Source organism: Prosopis cineraria, unplaced genomic scaffold, assembly GCF_029017545.1.
Source record: "Prosopis cineraria cultivar Desert tree isolate PC_DT_omini unplaced genomic scaffold, ASM2901754v1 PC10, whole genome shotgun sequence".
Taxonomy (NCBI): domain Eukaryota; kingdom Viridiplantae; phylum Streptophyta; class Magnoliopsida; order Fabales; family Fabaceae; genus Prosopis; species Prosopis cineraria.
In genome coordinates this window covers 837,963-854,521 of record NW_026555341.1, presented here as the reverse complement: position 1 = coordinate 854,521, position 16,559 = coordinate 837,963, and the positions used below count along the sequence as shown (strand labels likewise).

The 16,559-nt window shown below is 31.2% G+C and overlaps 1 long non-coding RNA gene across 3 annotated transcripts; it reads left to right on the top strand.

Moving 5' to 3' along the window:
- The first annotated feature begins 419 nt into the window (after nucleotides 1-419).
- Nucleotides 420-5,442, top strand: LOC129322773 (uncharacterized). 3 transcript variants are annotated; one of them, XR_008596285.1, is made up of 3 exons: nucleotides 420-1,779; nucleotides 1,892-2,396; nucleotides 5,265-5,442. It is a non-coding gene; the product is annotated as an uncharacterized LOC129322773 (long non-coding RNA). The 3 variants fall into 3 exon arrangements; XR_008596287.1 differs by lacking the exon at nucleotides 5,265-5,442 and adding an exon at nucleotides 3,099-5,258; XR_008596286.1 differs by lacking the exon at nucleotides 5,265-5,442 and adding an exon at nucleotides 2,510-3,079.
- Nucleotides 5,443-16,559: the final 11,117 nt, after the last annotated feature.

The window sequence follows — 16,559 nt, the reverse complement described above, 5'->3', positions numbered from 1 at the left end:
TTTTTTATATAATTGTTGAAATGCTGTGAATCACATATATACTTGAAATTATTTGTTTAAGAAAATTGGTAGAAATGAATCATTTTCTCGACAAATTAAATGCAAGCGATCAAGGGTTACGTTAATAAAGATTCTTGAAAGCTTGTCCTTAATTGCACTATTATAAAATATAAATTTTACCACCCTCAATTCACGTAACTTTTTAAAAATAGGGCGTAAAAAGTTAAAGACGTGGATAATGCTTTGTAAAAATGAAGACATTTTTTCAAAAAAGTTTTTTATTTACAATCCACGTCGTTTTGCTTTGTAAAGATGACGTGGATAATGCTTCAAGTTTCGTTCAACCACGACCTTTCCTTTTGAAAAGTGACGTGGATTTGAATTTTAAAAGCCCCAACCCTGTCTTGCTTTTCATTTTCCAGACCCAAAGGCGCTAGATCCATTTTTGGTTTCGCACTCCAGCTCGTGAGGGCCACCTCTCCTTCCTCCCGACTATCATTGGGCTGACGGCCACCTCTTCTTCTCTATCCATGACGGCACACCTTCGATCTGCACCGCTTGACATATTCAAGCTTTGATTTGCCTCATCTCCACCGCGTTAGCAGTCAAAGGCTCAGAGCAATCTTGTCCTCACTCCCCCCGGCCTTCATTCCCTCTCCAGATTACGGCCTCTCGAGTTTCTACCCTGTTTTGATATCTCCTTATCTTGTATCTATATTTTGACTCTTTATTATGCTATTTTTGATAATATACGGGTGATCGGCCTTGCTGATTTGAAATGATTTAATCCTTTGAATATTGCAATCTAATCAACTGCTCGGATTGGTCCTTCTTTTTCCTTTTTCCTTTTCTATTTATGTTGCATCTGATTTCGATTGCGATTTTATTAATTAGCTTTGGAGACCCAAGAATCTGAGTTCTATTTCCTTTTTGCTGCTGGGTGCTTACCTAAAATTTGTAATCTGGTTCTAAATATTTGAAAGCGTAGAAGAGTAAACATTCCACTATGACATAGTTCAACTGTTCAATATCCGGGAGTTTTTTTTTTTAATTATTATTCTTGCATTCATTGACTAAATCCTCATTCATGGAATGTTATTCTTATATCATGTGTTAATTACTAAAATAAGAAATTGTTTATTGGCTAGTATCAACTTGACTGCTTTCTTCAAGTTATAGTTTTTCATCCACAACTTGGAGATAAGCTGATACTTATATTTCTATCTCAATTGCTTCAATCACCTTAGCTTTGTCAGGACTCTAGTTATAAAATGGAGTAGTCTGTTTCTAAGCCTCTGTTAAGTAAATCTGACTTGGTTTTATTCATGTTTCATGAGTCCTAGAAGGTTGCTGAGTTTGTATTTATGAATTTTCAATTAATTGAAACTCGAACCTGACTTGGTTTCATTCATGTTTTATGGTTCTTAGAAGGTTGCTGAGTTTGTATTTATGAATTTTCAATTAATTGAAACTCTGGTTTGAGTTTTTGTTTGCAGCTAAGTATGTTTGCTTAACTTATGAGCTAAAGGTATATATAGATATGTAAAGCTGTTCCTATTTCTTTTCTGCTTTGACCTTTTGAAATCTTCTATTATAGATGTGATTCCTTCTCGTAAAGCCATGCTCCTCTAAATATATGTTGTAATGAAGGCAATGCCTTGGTACAATGACACTACATATAAGTATGACATTTTGAAGCTTGAAATCAGGGACAGACATGAACTGGAATTAGACTTCAAGAGATTTTGGGAAGAGTTTAGGTCATCCAACTCTGAGAAGGTTCGTGCTTTCATTCTTGCTTGATTGATCTGATATTTTTGTTCATCAATTGAATGGTTAATACTACAAACTACGACACGCTACTTGTTAATGATTTCTAATTTCCTTGTAGGAAAAAGAAGTAGCCTTGGATCAGACTGTTGATGCACTTTGTAGATTTACAAAGCAACACATTAACACAGCTTGGTTATTTACCATGTAAAGAAAATGATTTTTTTATCTTTGCATTGCTATATGCATTCAATTGTTTGAAACAAGCGAATAGGTAACAAGTAGAACCTAGGGAAGTTTAAGCGTACATTTTTGAATTTATTCCTACTGTGTGTGGGATTTTGTAATGAAGGGGAAATGATAAATTATTTATATGAGGTGTTACTGATAAGCCCACGTGATTTGTTTCATACTTGAAAATAGATAATTTCTTTGTTTCCTCCCTTTTCTCTTTACTTTTGTTCAATGTTTGTGCATTTCTTCTTAATTTTCTTATTTCCAAGCATTAGTGCCATGCCTAATATTTAGTGTCCATGTTAAGAACTTTGAGGCAGGAGCAGGGTGGCAATCATGAAATACATTGTTCTAAGGAAAGAAGTAGAGCAGCTTGGAAGATTGTTGAGGAGGTATGGGGATGTTTTTATAGCTTTGATTTAATTGATGGTATCATAGTGTAAACTACTTGTATCATTATGACACTGATAAGGACTATGTTGCTTGATGCATGTAAACATTCCAGTATTTGATGCCATATGTGGAGAAAGAAACATATCTAATCTCGAAAAGATGCACGCTTCACCCTGATATGATCTATCTAGAGATCAGGAACAACATAAATTTCATATATTAATATCACCTATAAATCTGAATGGACACTATAATGGTGGCTATATCTTTAGAATCTTCTAATTGTTTCATGTTCTTAAATCGTTGGGCTTTAGTAGTCCCTGACTAGACTTTTTTTTTTTTTAACAACTCTCATGCTTTCTTATAACTTTTTTAGCAGTCCTCATGATGGGCTTGTTTGTTATAGTACAAATTACAATTATTTTATTATTGATAACTTTTTTAATACTGTTAATATGTAATGTTTATTTCACTTAGTGCACTGCATGCTTGAGTGATGGAATTCAGAACTTGGTTTTCTTGACGTGTTTACTAATATTTATATTGTTTATGATTTTATTTGTGTTTCTTGAAATTATTAATTTGTAGTTCTATGGTTTTAATTAATTATTATTATTTTCCTATCCATTTTTAATAATATAGGGTATTTTTTGGATTGAAAATGTTTTTAATCCAAAAAAATACCCTTTTTATAAATACAGGACTTTTTACGTCACTTTTTAAAAGTGACGTGGTTTGCAGACAACCCAAAAGCGTCATGGTTTCCCTTATTCATGTCCCTTCTAAAAGTGACATGAATAAGGTAATTTTTCATGTTCCTTAATATTGTGTTCCATCCAATAGTGACGTGAAAAGGTTTAAAAATGTGATGTTAAAAGTGTTTTTTGTAGCAGTGTTGGTTCAAATTACCTATCACAACATGATCAAATTTAATTTTTCAATAAAATTTTATAAATATTTTAATTTGATAATTTGAATGTTTATTGTGATAATCGATGATGTATTCACTTATTATGCTAATCTGCTTCAATCCAACAGCATTAAATCTTTAAGATCTGTTAAATTAGTAAAACATGGAATATATTCAATCCTATTTATCAAAAAATAAAAGCAAAAAAAAAAAAGTTTGACAGAATACAAAATTCAACTAGCTAATCATGAAGCCCCGAGGCAAAGAAGGAAGAACAATGAGAAATAAAGAGATGAGTGGGAGAGTTAGTGTGACAGAGAGTGCTAGGGTTAGTACTGGTGTGAGTTCGAGGGTTACAGGGGAGTCTTCAGGGAAGATGAATTCCGATCATTTGATTGAAGAGGAGAAAGACGTGCTGGTTAGGAGCCCTAAGAAACTGAATGAAGATACAATTATGAGGGATGCTATGGGAACCCCCAAGAAGAAAATGAAGAACAAAGGGAATGCTTATAACCCATAGATCTCTTACAAGGCGTCGTTGATAGACAGTTAACCCTAAGAAGAAGAATAGACTCTCGAAGAGTTGGTTAAGGAATGGTTGAAAGAGGAAGAGTAGATGGCGCCGAGCTTAACCCCAAAACAAGCAGCTATGGAAACTCTACCTAAAGTGGATGTTCTTGATGAACGATGGGTAGAGCTATGTAGGCCGTGGAAAGACGCTCTAGTTATCACATTACTAGGTAGACAACGTAACAGGTATCAAATAAAGGACAAGCTTGATCTTTTATGGGGGTTTAAGGATTATGAAATCATAGACATGCTTAATAACTACTTCATCATCAGATTTACGCTTATGCATCATTGTAAGTTAGCACTGACAGAGGGGCTGTGGGTCATTCAAGGCCATTACATGGCAATTCAGAAGTGGAGTTCAAATTTCAATCCCTTTAGTAACACAATGAAGAAACTCGTTGTTTGTGCAAGGGTCCCAATTCTTCCCATTCACTAATATAATGTGGAGATTCTTAAAGAACCAGGGAATCTAATATGAGGCTACAGGTTGAATATAATTTAAAGAAAGTTAACTAATGTGCGTCCTGTGTGTGTAGTATAGTAGAGACTCAATCATGTGTTAACAAAATGAATGCTTGAATTGTGCCCAAAAACTAAAAAACAAAACAAAAGAATGCTCGATTTTTATTTTACTTGAGTACTGCACAACAAATCAAGGTCTTAGTTGAAAGATAACTAACTTAAATATTCATCATCTTATTAAAAAGGGGGGGTGGTTTACATATTGATGAAAACTAGCTTGGGGGAGGAAAAATTATATCAAATTAAACACCATACTTTATATTTATTTTTATTGATGCCATATTAGTTCATATGTCATTTCTTTATCACATAATAGAATGCATTCCTAGTACAAAAAAATTCCATTTACAACCTCCGTTACTAATTGAAAAAATATTAATCCATTACTACAATATCATGGAATAAAGCATAAAAAGGATATCAAAATAGGTGCATAACATCTCATTAGCCCAAGTTGCTAAAGATCTATCTCTAAACAATATTCACAGTTGTTCTTCAACCAATATTTTGATGATCATGGATGTTTTAAAGATCCTTTGAAAATGTCACATACCATGCTTTTACTTTCCCGAATGATGCATTAGAAGATTATGCATAAATGTTGATCAACGATAGTGATTAATTCTTATACTAATTTATTGATTGTAGGATTTGCTTGTATAGCATCTTTTGTACAAATAAATTAAAACTGTTAGTCTTTTATTTATGATATTACATTCGACAATTTTTTTATTTTAAATACAATGTCTTCATCTATATTGTGCATATATTTTCAATTTAATTAAATGTAATGCCTTTACTTTATAATTTAAGAACTTTTTATTTTTATTATACTCATACAACTATTTTATTTTGAATGTAGGTGGTTTTTACTTTCTTATGTAGTGTATCATGAGATTATAATTTTCAGCCATGTATTTCTATTTGTTGGTCAAAAAAAAAAAAAAGAGCCATGTATTTATATTCTTAGCTGAGCATCTATATGTTGATACCAAGTGGCTGCATTATCAAATAATGGCATGATAAGCTTTTCCTATCAATCATTTTTCATTCACACCTACTCTCTCTGTCCTTATATATAAGATATTTTTAATTAATTCATACAAATCAATAAAAATTAGTTATCTAATTAAAAGTATAATAATATTTTAATTTTTTCCTAATTATTGTAAATAAAAAATAATTTTTTTTTCAAAACAAATTAATGAGAGTACTTATTTTTTTCTCTTTTTAATTTAATAAGGATATAATGGTTTATTTATTTAAAAATATGCTAACAACTTTTTATATTTAGAAAAAAAAAATTTTAAAAGACTTTTTATATATAAGGATAAAAGGAGTATCATTCAACATTAAAGAAACACTACTTTTTAAATGAAAACATTCATTTTTTTCCAACATTAAAATTTGAAACAATAATTTATTAGATAAAAAATATAACTGTAATAACTTAAACATTATTTATTTTTAAGAAATATATATATTAATAAATTTGAAAAAAATGCTTTGTGCACCATTTCTTTTTCTCCACTTTGATCTTTTACTACCACAAGTAATTTGCGTATTTGTTGTAGCCAGACGTCTTCTCACAAGAAATATGTGCTTTTATATCACCCACAAATCTATCTTAAAACACAGTAATTTCAAGAGGCCTGTACAAAAACTTGAATTATTGAAACACTTAAATTATTTGAATATGAACAACATTTAATTTTAATGGTCAATCATTTTATAGGCCCTTATACAAAAACAAAAACAAAGAGAAGGGTTTCCCAATTTTTTTATTCTTTCAAGAAAATAAGCTCTTTTTTTTGTAATAAAAATAACATTATTTTTAGAAGGGGATGCAGAAACATTTTAAAACAAAGTTGCTCCTTTAGCTAGGCTTGAATCATACATGTTGAACCAATATTTTATATACAGTATTTGAATTTTCATGTTAAATTGTGCTTAGGATCAAGGATGTTGTTTCCATGTTATGTTTTTTTTTTTAAAAAAAATCTTCATGTGATTGAATGTATGTCTAGTAAAAAGCAAAATTTTATTACCATTGCATTGAAGAATTCCATCTATATTGACATTATTAAATAATTAATACATGTCTAACAACAATTCAAATCTACTAAGCAAGATAAGTCACTCTCACTCAGTATGAGAGACTCTTATGACTATTATGAGCCCCATATCTAGGTGCTTCTTTCTAAATCTAGTCAGAGATTTCTTTTTTTAACTTCGTTTTAAAATTTTTTAGAAAAAAGCATTAATTGACTTCAACAATACAACATATTTAAAATTAAGCATAGTGTGGGGCCCTTTACACACGTGCAAGCTGTAGCAGATTTCTTTTCAATAAGACTTTAAGGTGCAGGCTTCCTTTTTTCCAAGTTTATATGTCGGAAGCTTGAGGTTTTATGGATGGGAAATTGTACCTGGAAAATCATAGCAACAAACTCAGTTTTCAAGTGACACCTACAATGAAAAATAATCAAAAAGACATCATAACATAAGAAACTCAAAGCTACTGAACATAGAAAATTTTAAGCTACGATGCTGCCATTGAAGTTTGAAACCCTCCCCCCCCAGGGGAGAAAGAAAGCAATAGAAAAAAGAAATAGGGAAAAAAAACTAATCTTGAATAGGATATGACTTGAGTATGGTCTCAAATGGAGGTTAAAAGCCAAAAAAGTAAAACAACCTAGAGAACCCAAACATCCAGATGTTACAAGACATCCTTCCAACTTTAACACGCAAACTTTTGTTAGTCCTGAAATGAATCAAGGCATGTTAAAATGGAAGAAAATGAGATAAACAATTGTTATAGCACATTATATTCCTTGCTAGTTGGGTTTATTGACAACTCTATATAGTAGGCATGTAAGCTCATTATTTACTTTGGGCCTCAGTCAACCCAAACTTAGTTGAGAATTTTTTTTTTTTTTCAAGTGCCTTTTTGTGTTGAAATTGCTATCATGTGTTTCAAAATCGTTTTTGGTGCTCTTCATCCTTAAACTGAAGTGGATATTAAAAAAGAGACTATAAATTCCTATAGCAAACTTAAGATTGAGGTCAGCAGAAAAGGTTATTAAAATAGAATATAGAAGCTTGCATAATTAGGATTAGGATTTATGATGAGCCTTCTTGGCACACCTTAAGAACAGGGAAAATGTCAAAGAGGTAGGGAGAGTATGAGCAACAACAAAAAGGAAGACAAGGCAGTGAGAGAGGGGGGATGAAGAATGGGAAGAAGGCACGCTTCGAACAAAATGAGCTTTTGGGTAAAGTGCATTTTAAAACCCCAACCTCTTAATAATGAAAAGGACAAGTCATATGTGATAAAATAAATTTTATTCAGCCATGAAAAAACAACTCATCTAAAAGAAGAGGCATCACACGCAGCCCGAGATTTTAAGCATTGCATCTAAGCAAAGGTACAACTAAATGTACTCCTATACACTTATTTTCTATTTGGTGACCAGTTCTGCTGGTTATAAAATAATAATTAATTTCTTGAGTCAGCTTAGTGAAGTTGACATGTCACTGCATTGGAATTGAATAAAGTTGAAGGATTCGAACACGTGTGCTTCGTACTTTAAATAAAATCTATTCCATTTTATCATTTCTTGCACTCATGGATTAGTGTTGTTATAAGATGGATCTCAATAAAAAAAAGAAGTGTGAAAGAGAATGAAATTAAAAAGTATAGTTAATAGAGGCATGTCTTGCAGGAATGATTGCTTCTATTTCAATGTCAGCAGAAGTGATGCACATCCAATCTATTAATAAAAGCATAGGTTATTTCATGTTTGACACTTATAGTTCTTTAATTACAATAGGCACATAACTAATTTCTCCATTTTTCAATTAACACCTACAAGGAAAAACAATCAAGAAGGAACATCATCACATAAGAAACTCAAAGCTACTAAACAGAGAATTTCATAATACTATGCCGCCATTGAAGTTTGAACAAACCTTTCCCACCCAAAAAAAAAAAAGGAAGTTGAGATTTGACCAATCGAAATTCTTTCTAGAAGTAAGCATAGTGGGGCCTTTTACATTTGCAAGTCTGAGTATGATTTTTTTTAAAAAAAAAAACATACTAATTAAATTATCTTTATGATACATAAAAACAATATTACCCCTACCCAGACTTCCTTTTTCACCATTCCTACGTGTCAAATGCTGAGATTTGTTTAATCCCCAGGCAATTTTTTTTAACTTCTAGATTCAGATCTCAACATGTCATGTTTGTGCCAATTGGAGGGTTAAGTCCAAATAAAGACTAAATTCTAGTCAGAAAAGAATGAAAGTCTTCAATTTTAAGATCATGTTCTTTAATAAAGACTAAATCTTTTCTCGTAACATTAACATGCAAAATTATGAGATCATTAACCTACAACATTAACCTTCAATTTTTATGGGCTAATAATCACATCAAAAAATAATAAGAAGAAGAACAAAATACTCAACATAAAAGCAAAAAATTTAAAAAAGATTTATTTCTGGCCTAAATTCTAAATTATAAGAAAATATGGAAATTAGATGCAGAAATAAATCATCCTATTCAAACCTAATTCTCCACATTTTTCCCTATACCTCCTGAACAGTTTCAGAAACATGCATTGTCCATTATTACTTTATCACTAACAACAGTGGAAAAAAGAGTTACCTTGTATTATCATTACTTTATCAATTTCAAATCTACTTGTACAATATGTCTAATTCTATATTAACATAAATGAGAAGCAGCCTCATCGATAGTAGAAAGCATATAATCACACTAAATAAAACTTGGACCGTCAAATGTTAATAGTCCATATGTAAATTTCGGTTAAAAGAGTGCTTAAAGCATCATTAATTCTGAACAAATCCAATCTCTCATGTGGCTTTTGATTGAAGAAAAGTTGATTTTCACTCCACCAATTTGCTGAGTAAGGTTACGAATCAAAACAAACCATGGAAATACTACCAATTTAAATTTATACAGCTAAAGTCACATGAATCAAGGAAGGTTAGATGGGAGTAATTTTTTTTTGCAAGCAATATTTGTTTAAATCATTTGCTTATTTCACTTGCTAACTTTGTACGATGGATTGAAGTACTTATGGTCAAGAGAATTCAGCTCTAGTGATATGATTCATTCCTCGGTGGTAATTATAGCCAAGTCGTAATGTGCATATATTCTGGACCAACCAGAAAGTAAACTCATGGAATCCACAACATCCAAATATAAAGACAAGTAGTCCACGTTGTTCCCTTTAGGATATATAAGAATTCTCTCGATTGCAAGCCCAAATAAAATCATATTCAAAACACACATGCAAATTATGTCAAAGAGCGCATGGAAATTCAATAAATTCCAATCAAAGGAAATACCATGGACAATCGCCCATGATGAAAGTCTTGGAATAAAACTTCTGTGAGTTCAACATAGAGAAGTTTTCAATTCTCCATGTGAATTTCTCACTGGGCAAATGATTTGTTTGTTGATTATCCATTTGCAGTTATGTACAGCCCGCCAATTCGTATACTAAAAATGAAATGCACATCAAGCCTTAGGTGTCAGAAAAACTAAAATTGAAAAGTAATCCCATTAAATTTTCATATTTAGAAAAACAAAAAAAATTAAGCTGATGATTTACAGACCTTAACAAAATAATTTATCGTGAAGCTAGTCTCAGTGCTTTCAACCCTGAATGAAGAAAGACAAAAACTCAGACTCAATGAAACACAAAAAAAGTACTTTAAAGAGTAGAATACGTATTTCTTATTTGCTAAAACAAAGCTTCAACAGCAAAGCAAAATCTAGAATCCAAACAGTGAACACTCATACCCACACACAATAATAGCTTCAAACTTGGAAACTTTGAGTCAGATGGTAAAATTGGATGATAGATGTTATGATATAAAACAATAAGAATAAGTAAGGAGGTAGACAACACAGTTATTAGAAAGAGACATACCTCAAGAGTTTCTATATGACAATCACGTCCATAACATTTCCTGTGACAATTTGAAAAATAACCTTCAACGTCATAATCTCAAATTCCTCCAATTCATTGATTGTTACCCTTTACAATTAAAGGAAGAGAGGAAGAGATACACCAAGAAAATAAAAAGGGCTTGATTATAAGAATTTGAACGTACCAAAGATCATTGGCGATATTCAAGAGAGGGTAACAGTTGGGACTACCATCAGCTAATATGATCTTGGCCAGCAAGAAGGTAAGGGAAGTAAGATCCTCGACAGAGTTGGACTCCAGGAGGCATTTGATTTCTTAGATTATCCCTTTTTGCACATATCTACACAAATTGAACTCAAAATGAAGGATGAAGCTTGAAAGAGAAGAGATCTATGGAGCTTCAAGGTGGAGAGAGCTACTAGTAGCTTTTTACAGCGAGAGTGACCACGACTATGGAAACTGGCAGCGGCTTTGACTGTTTTGGCTTTGAATGAAGAAGAAAAGCTTTGATGGCTAGGGAAGAAGAGAGTGGAAAATAAAAGCACGCAAATGAAGAAAGATGGGAGTCGAATTAGTGTGAAGTGAGACTGCAAAAGGAGTATTTAGGGTTTTACTGGGAAGAGAAAAAAAGGAGGTAGCATATATCACTATCATAATTTTTTAAACAGGCTTTATCAGAAGCCATTTTAGTCCCTTTCTAGCTAAGCCTTTAATCGCATAGCTTAGTTTAAATGTGAGTCACGGAGCCCGAAATTAAGCATTCATAAGAGGTATTTCAGTGGAACAGGTTTTAGTAATATATTGATACGATAGTGAACAAGGATGATGTCCCATTATTTAGGAAGGGAAGTGACATGCGATGGATTCACTTGCTTCTTCTGCTCAAGAAAAAGGCAAGGATGATGGCAGTGGTGATGACAACAATTCTGATGCCCTGCACCAATCTGACACGATGATGCCCAGAAGATTCTGCCTTCTAATCATTTTTTGTGGCCACCTGGGCTGACCTCGCTACGCTCATGCCTAGCTCTAATACTTTCTTGTGCGTCGTTGCATAGTCCTTACGGAAAGCCATTGCATCCTGCATGTTTTTGTTGTGACCTAATTTACCATAATATATTTATATATTCACTGGTCTCTCCCTGTGGGTGTGTGTTTGTTTTCAACGTAACACAACTCATCAACTTTGACCATTCATAATAATTCATTTTTATATTAAACTTTTACATATTAGTAAAATATTTTTAAATATTTATATATTAAATTTAATTTTTTAAAAATAACAATAATTAACAAAAAAAATTATTTAAAACTAACGACGTTAGATTTAAGGACTAAAAAAATACTTTATAAAATTTAAAAATTAAATTAAAATTTTATATGAAGTTAGAGAATTGAAAATATACTTTAATAACAACAAAAAATTGTTTCAACCACTACATATGCTCCCAAGCAGAATTTGGCAACACTTTTAAATTTATTGCATCCATGTTTGAGTCTTAATAAATATTGTATACAAGTGTGATAAGAATGTTTGGAAGGTTATCTAGGCACAACTATTCATATACATGATACTGAAAATTTATTTAATTCTCATAGTATTATTTTTTATTCTGAAAAAGTCAAATTTTTTATATTTAATTAATTTTACAAGTTATAAATTCTAGATCATTATTTTGTTTATCATTTTTTAAAAAAAACAAAGGTCAACTGTATTATGCATCATGTAACATCCAAGAAAATTTAATCCTCTTTTATTAACTTAATGAGGGTAATTAGTGAGTTAATAAGGTGTGTGGCCAAAGGGACTTAACTTGGTGTAGAAGTAGTCCCGAATCGAAGGCGGGTCACCTGGGTAAAAAAAGAGGAAAAAAAGTAAAGAATTGTTCTCTGTGCCAAATGCCGCAGTGTGTGGTTGGTTCATCATGGCGTATAGAGACAAATTTAAATGCAACAGGCTCTTCTGTGCCATGTGCTACGATGGAGGGCAGCGTGTGCTGTGGCACAAGGGCAAAATTTTTTATAAATCAAATTGCATCTGTGCGAGAAAACAAAAGAGAGAGAAGAGGAATGAAGAGAATGTTGGAGCTCTACTAGGGCACGCTCATTGGCTCCCATTATTGACATTTTGAAACTCCTAAACATCTAAGATAGGTAATATAAGCCTTATTCTTCCTTTCTCTTCCTCATTTATGATAATTCATGGTAGGGTTTGATTTGGGAGATGGATTTTTAATTCATAGGAGTATGGGTCCAATTTCATTAGTTAAAATAAATATAATGAGAGTTGTTTAATATATTGGAACACCACATTGATGATTTTGAAAGTGGTTGGTTTATGAAAACATTTAATATCCAAAAATTTGCATGAATATGATAATTGAGAGAGGTTTATGTGCATTAATGGTGATTTAAGGTGTTATTAATGATAAAATACATTAATAAAATTTAATGAGCCCATTGGGTATAAATGGGTAGTGATTATGAGTTGATAAAAATAGAGTGTGTGGAGTTATATGTTGATAAAGCTTTAAGAGTTAGACAATGATAAAATTCATGTGGTATGGATGTAGAGAGGTTCGTTTTTGGCACCATTCGAGCTTGTTGAAGCTTTAAGAAGTTGGTATAGTAAGGGATAAACCTTTGATCTCTTAAAGGTTTGAGGTAATTAGGGAAAACTTAATCTTTATAGTTATATGTTAATTGTGTTTGTGAAATGTAAATTATGATTTAAATTAGTGATGCATATTGGCAGAGTGTTTGATTTGTGAAATGGTTTTTGGAAAGAAAACCTTAATTATGCCACCTTTGGTGTTTTATGAAATTGATTGAGATTTATTATTATGAGTGGAGAATTGTGATATATTATGTATTAAGTTGTGGAGTACTTGAGTTATGTGAGTTCATATATTATGAATTGATTGTTAAAATGCATATTATATGAGAAATGTACATAGCATGATCATTGGTGGGAGTTCGCCTAGAAAGAGGAGTAGATTGGTTGAAATTCATATGGTATTGGCAGTGACCGTTGAAATCAAGAATTAACCTTGAACCAATCGTTGGAATCGAGAGGTAACCCTTGTCCCGTGGTTGATTCGGGATTGTCACTCAAACCTAACTAGTCTCTGCCATTTCATGAAGAAGCTAGATTAGGAGTATGACATCTCATGGTTATTAGTATTAGGAGAAATCAGATTACGTAAGTGAGTGAATTCACCCTAACCCGATAGCTCCTCACAAGTAAAAGGCTAGGTTAGTCCATGAAGGACGTAGCCATGTGATAGTCACTAGTTTCTTATCGGAAGTAATAAAAGGATATAAAGTTGGCATATGATCATGCATATAAACTTGGCCACATGGTTGTTAGTTTTATGATCCGGCATGTGTTGAGGCCGCATGGTTGTTATTTTTGCAACCTTGTGTTATGTTTTTACTAAATAACATGATAAAGTATTTTGTGGCAAGTCCGGTCACATGATTGTTAGTTTTGTGAACCGTGGCAGAGTGTTATGTGTTATTTATGCTTATTTGCCTAATTGCATCTATTTACAATTGATATGCAACTGTATGGGTTAAGTAAAACTTAGTTAATGAGTGATTGTATTCACCCCTTAATTTTTAATATTTTCAGGACCTAGCTCATCAAATTCAAGTTAGGGAAAACATACAGAGGCTTAGGATTGTGGAGTAATCCTCTATATGCATCTCTTTTGTTACTTTCATTTGTATTTGTTAATGTAATTATCAACTAGAATTATTTGACATGCTTTAAGTATTACTTGCATGATTTTGTGTATAATAGTATATTTTGTGCCTTGGGTTCGTGAGTTTTGGTTGTGAACCCGTGGATAAGGCCAAAATACTTGTGCAAGTAGAAATATATGTATTTTGAGAAATCTAAAATGAAATTATTGATTTTGTACAATATTTTCTCCTCCTTTATGTTTTGTGAAGATCGGGGTTGAGTGGTGATTTTACTCTTCAAAATTGTGCCATAAGGCTAATTATAATACTATCACATTGCCATTTAATGAATTTTTCTTTTATTATCATATAATTACATGTTCAATATCATAACTATATCTTTAGACAAACTATAGTGATTGTCCTAAACGTCCCTAGTCGGTCATCTATGAGGGATCATAAATGAAACAAGACTAGTATAACTTTGATTAATTATAGAGATAAAAATTAAAGTTATAGGCACTTGAAAAAGTATAAGGTGCTGGACCAACCCGCTATAAGAAAGCTGCATGGTACAAATTATAAGCTTATCTCATATGTAATTATATCACTAAGCCTTTTGACTTGAAATCATCATGGATTTTTATATAATGACCATTGAACTTTAACCTAATCAAAAGTCAACTTTAATCAAGTGATCATAAAGGCTATGATTGAGTGTAGTGATATTCATGTAAAGGAATATGAGTGGTTAAGATGAAATTTGCCTCTCACATTAAGTGAGAGATATTACTGAACCCCTCGATGAATAAAATTGAGAAAATGTATGGTCATACTACAATGAAAATAGTTTTTTATTGCTACTGTCAATCTACTCAGAGATCGAGAAAGTAACGATCAGGTAAAGGAGAATGACAATTACATGTCTCATACTCGATCAAAATATTACGTGACAAAAGAAATATGATATGGTTGCATGATAGATTACATCAGATCATCGATCCCCATATGAATTGAGTAGTTGTAATGTCTTACTAGAGGCCACTTGTGACTTGTGGGCTAATCACGTAATTAGCCGACTGTCAATTTCATATGGGCCTACAGGGTCGCACACAAGAACAGCTCAACTTGAGCTATAATATCCAAGTTTATTGAATCTAAAATATGTCTAGATTTAATGAATGTAATATAGGGTGAATGAATTATATATATAATATTTATTTGGTAAATATTTATATATTTATATGAAATATAAAATTTAAAATATAATTATATATATATTTTTTAAAATATATATATATATATTCATGTGTGTGTGTATCAGATTTCTAACATTATTATGTGCATGTCCACTGAGCTTCATCTGCAATAGTTGTTCTATTAAGTTTCTGAAAAATAGTATTTACTTCCTGTGCTTTGATAGTGAAGGTCTTATATCTGAGGTCTTCATTATTTACAATATCTTCTTTTTCTTTTTGGTCATACTCAAATGGTCTTTTTGTTGTCCCAAACTTAACTAGATTAATTAGAGGATAAAATTTATCAGGAGTTATTTTTGCTATTGTAGAATAACATTAGATAAAAACTCAAAAGAGTTTTTATTTCTTTTGTAGTATTTAACATTTTTACTAAATTTATATATATATATATATTTAAATATTTATTTGATACATATTTATATATTTATATGAAATATAAAATATAAAATATAATTATATATATATTTTTTCAAAATATATATATTCACATATGTGCATATATATATGATATATAAAATTAAATATATATATATATAACATAATATAATATATATATATATATATTAAAATTATATGTATATATATATATAACATAATATAATATATATATATATATATTAAAATTATATGTATATATATAATATAATATGTATATATGATATATATTATATTATGTTATGTTAGTTTTAAATTTAATTTTATATGATAGATTAAATTTAATAACTAACATAATGTGAGAGAATATCATGTCAATTTTATAATTTAAATTTATAAGATAAATTTAAATTATATGTTATGTTAGTATTTTTGAGAATCAGTTTGGTTTTATGCCAGGTAGATCAACTACAGAAGCGATTTATCTATTAAGGGGATTAATGGAAAAGTATCGTTGTAAAAATAAAGATTTACACATGGTTTTTATTGATTTAAAAAAAGCTTATGACCGTATACCAAGAGAAGTGCTTTGGAAAGCGTTGGAAAAAAAGGGAGTACGGATTGCTTATATTAAAGCCATACATAAGAACGTCTAGTGGTCAAACAAAGGATTTTTTTATAAAGATTGGACTTCATCAAGGATCATCTCTGAGTCCTTATCTGTTCAACTTGATCCTAAATGTTTTGACGGAACATATTCAAGGAGAAATTCCCAAATGTATGCTCTTTGCGGATGATATAGTTCTTATAGCATAGACAAGAGAAGAGGTTAATTGCAAACTTGAGTTATAGAGGAGGACATTGGAGTCGAAA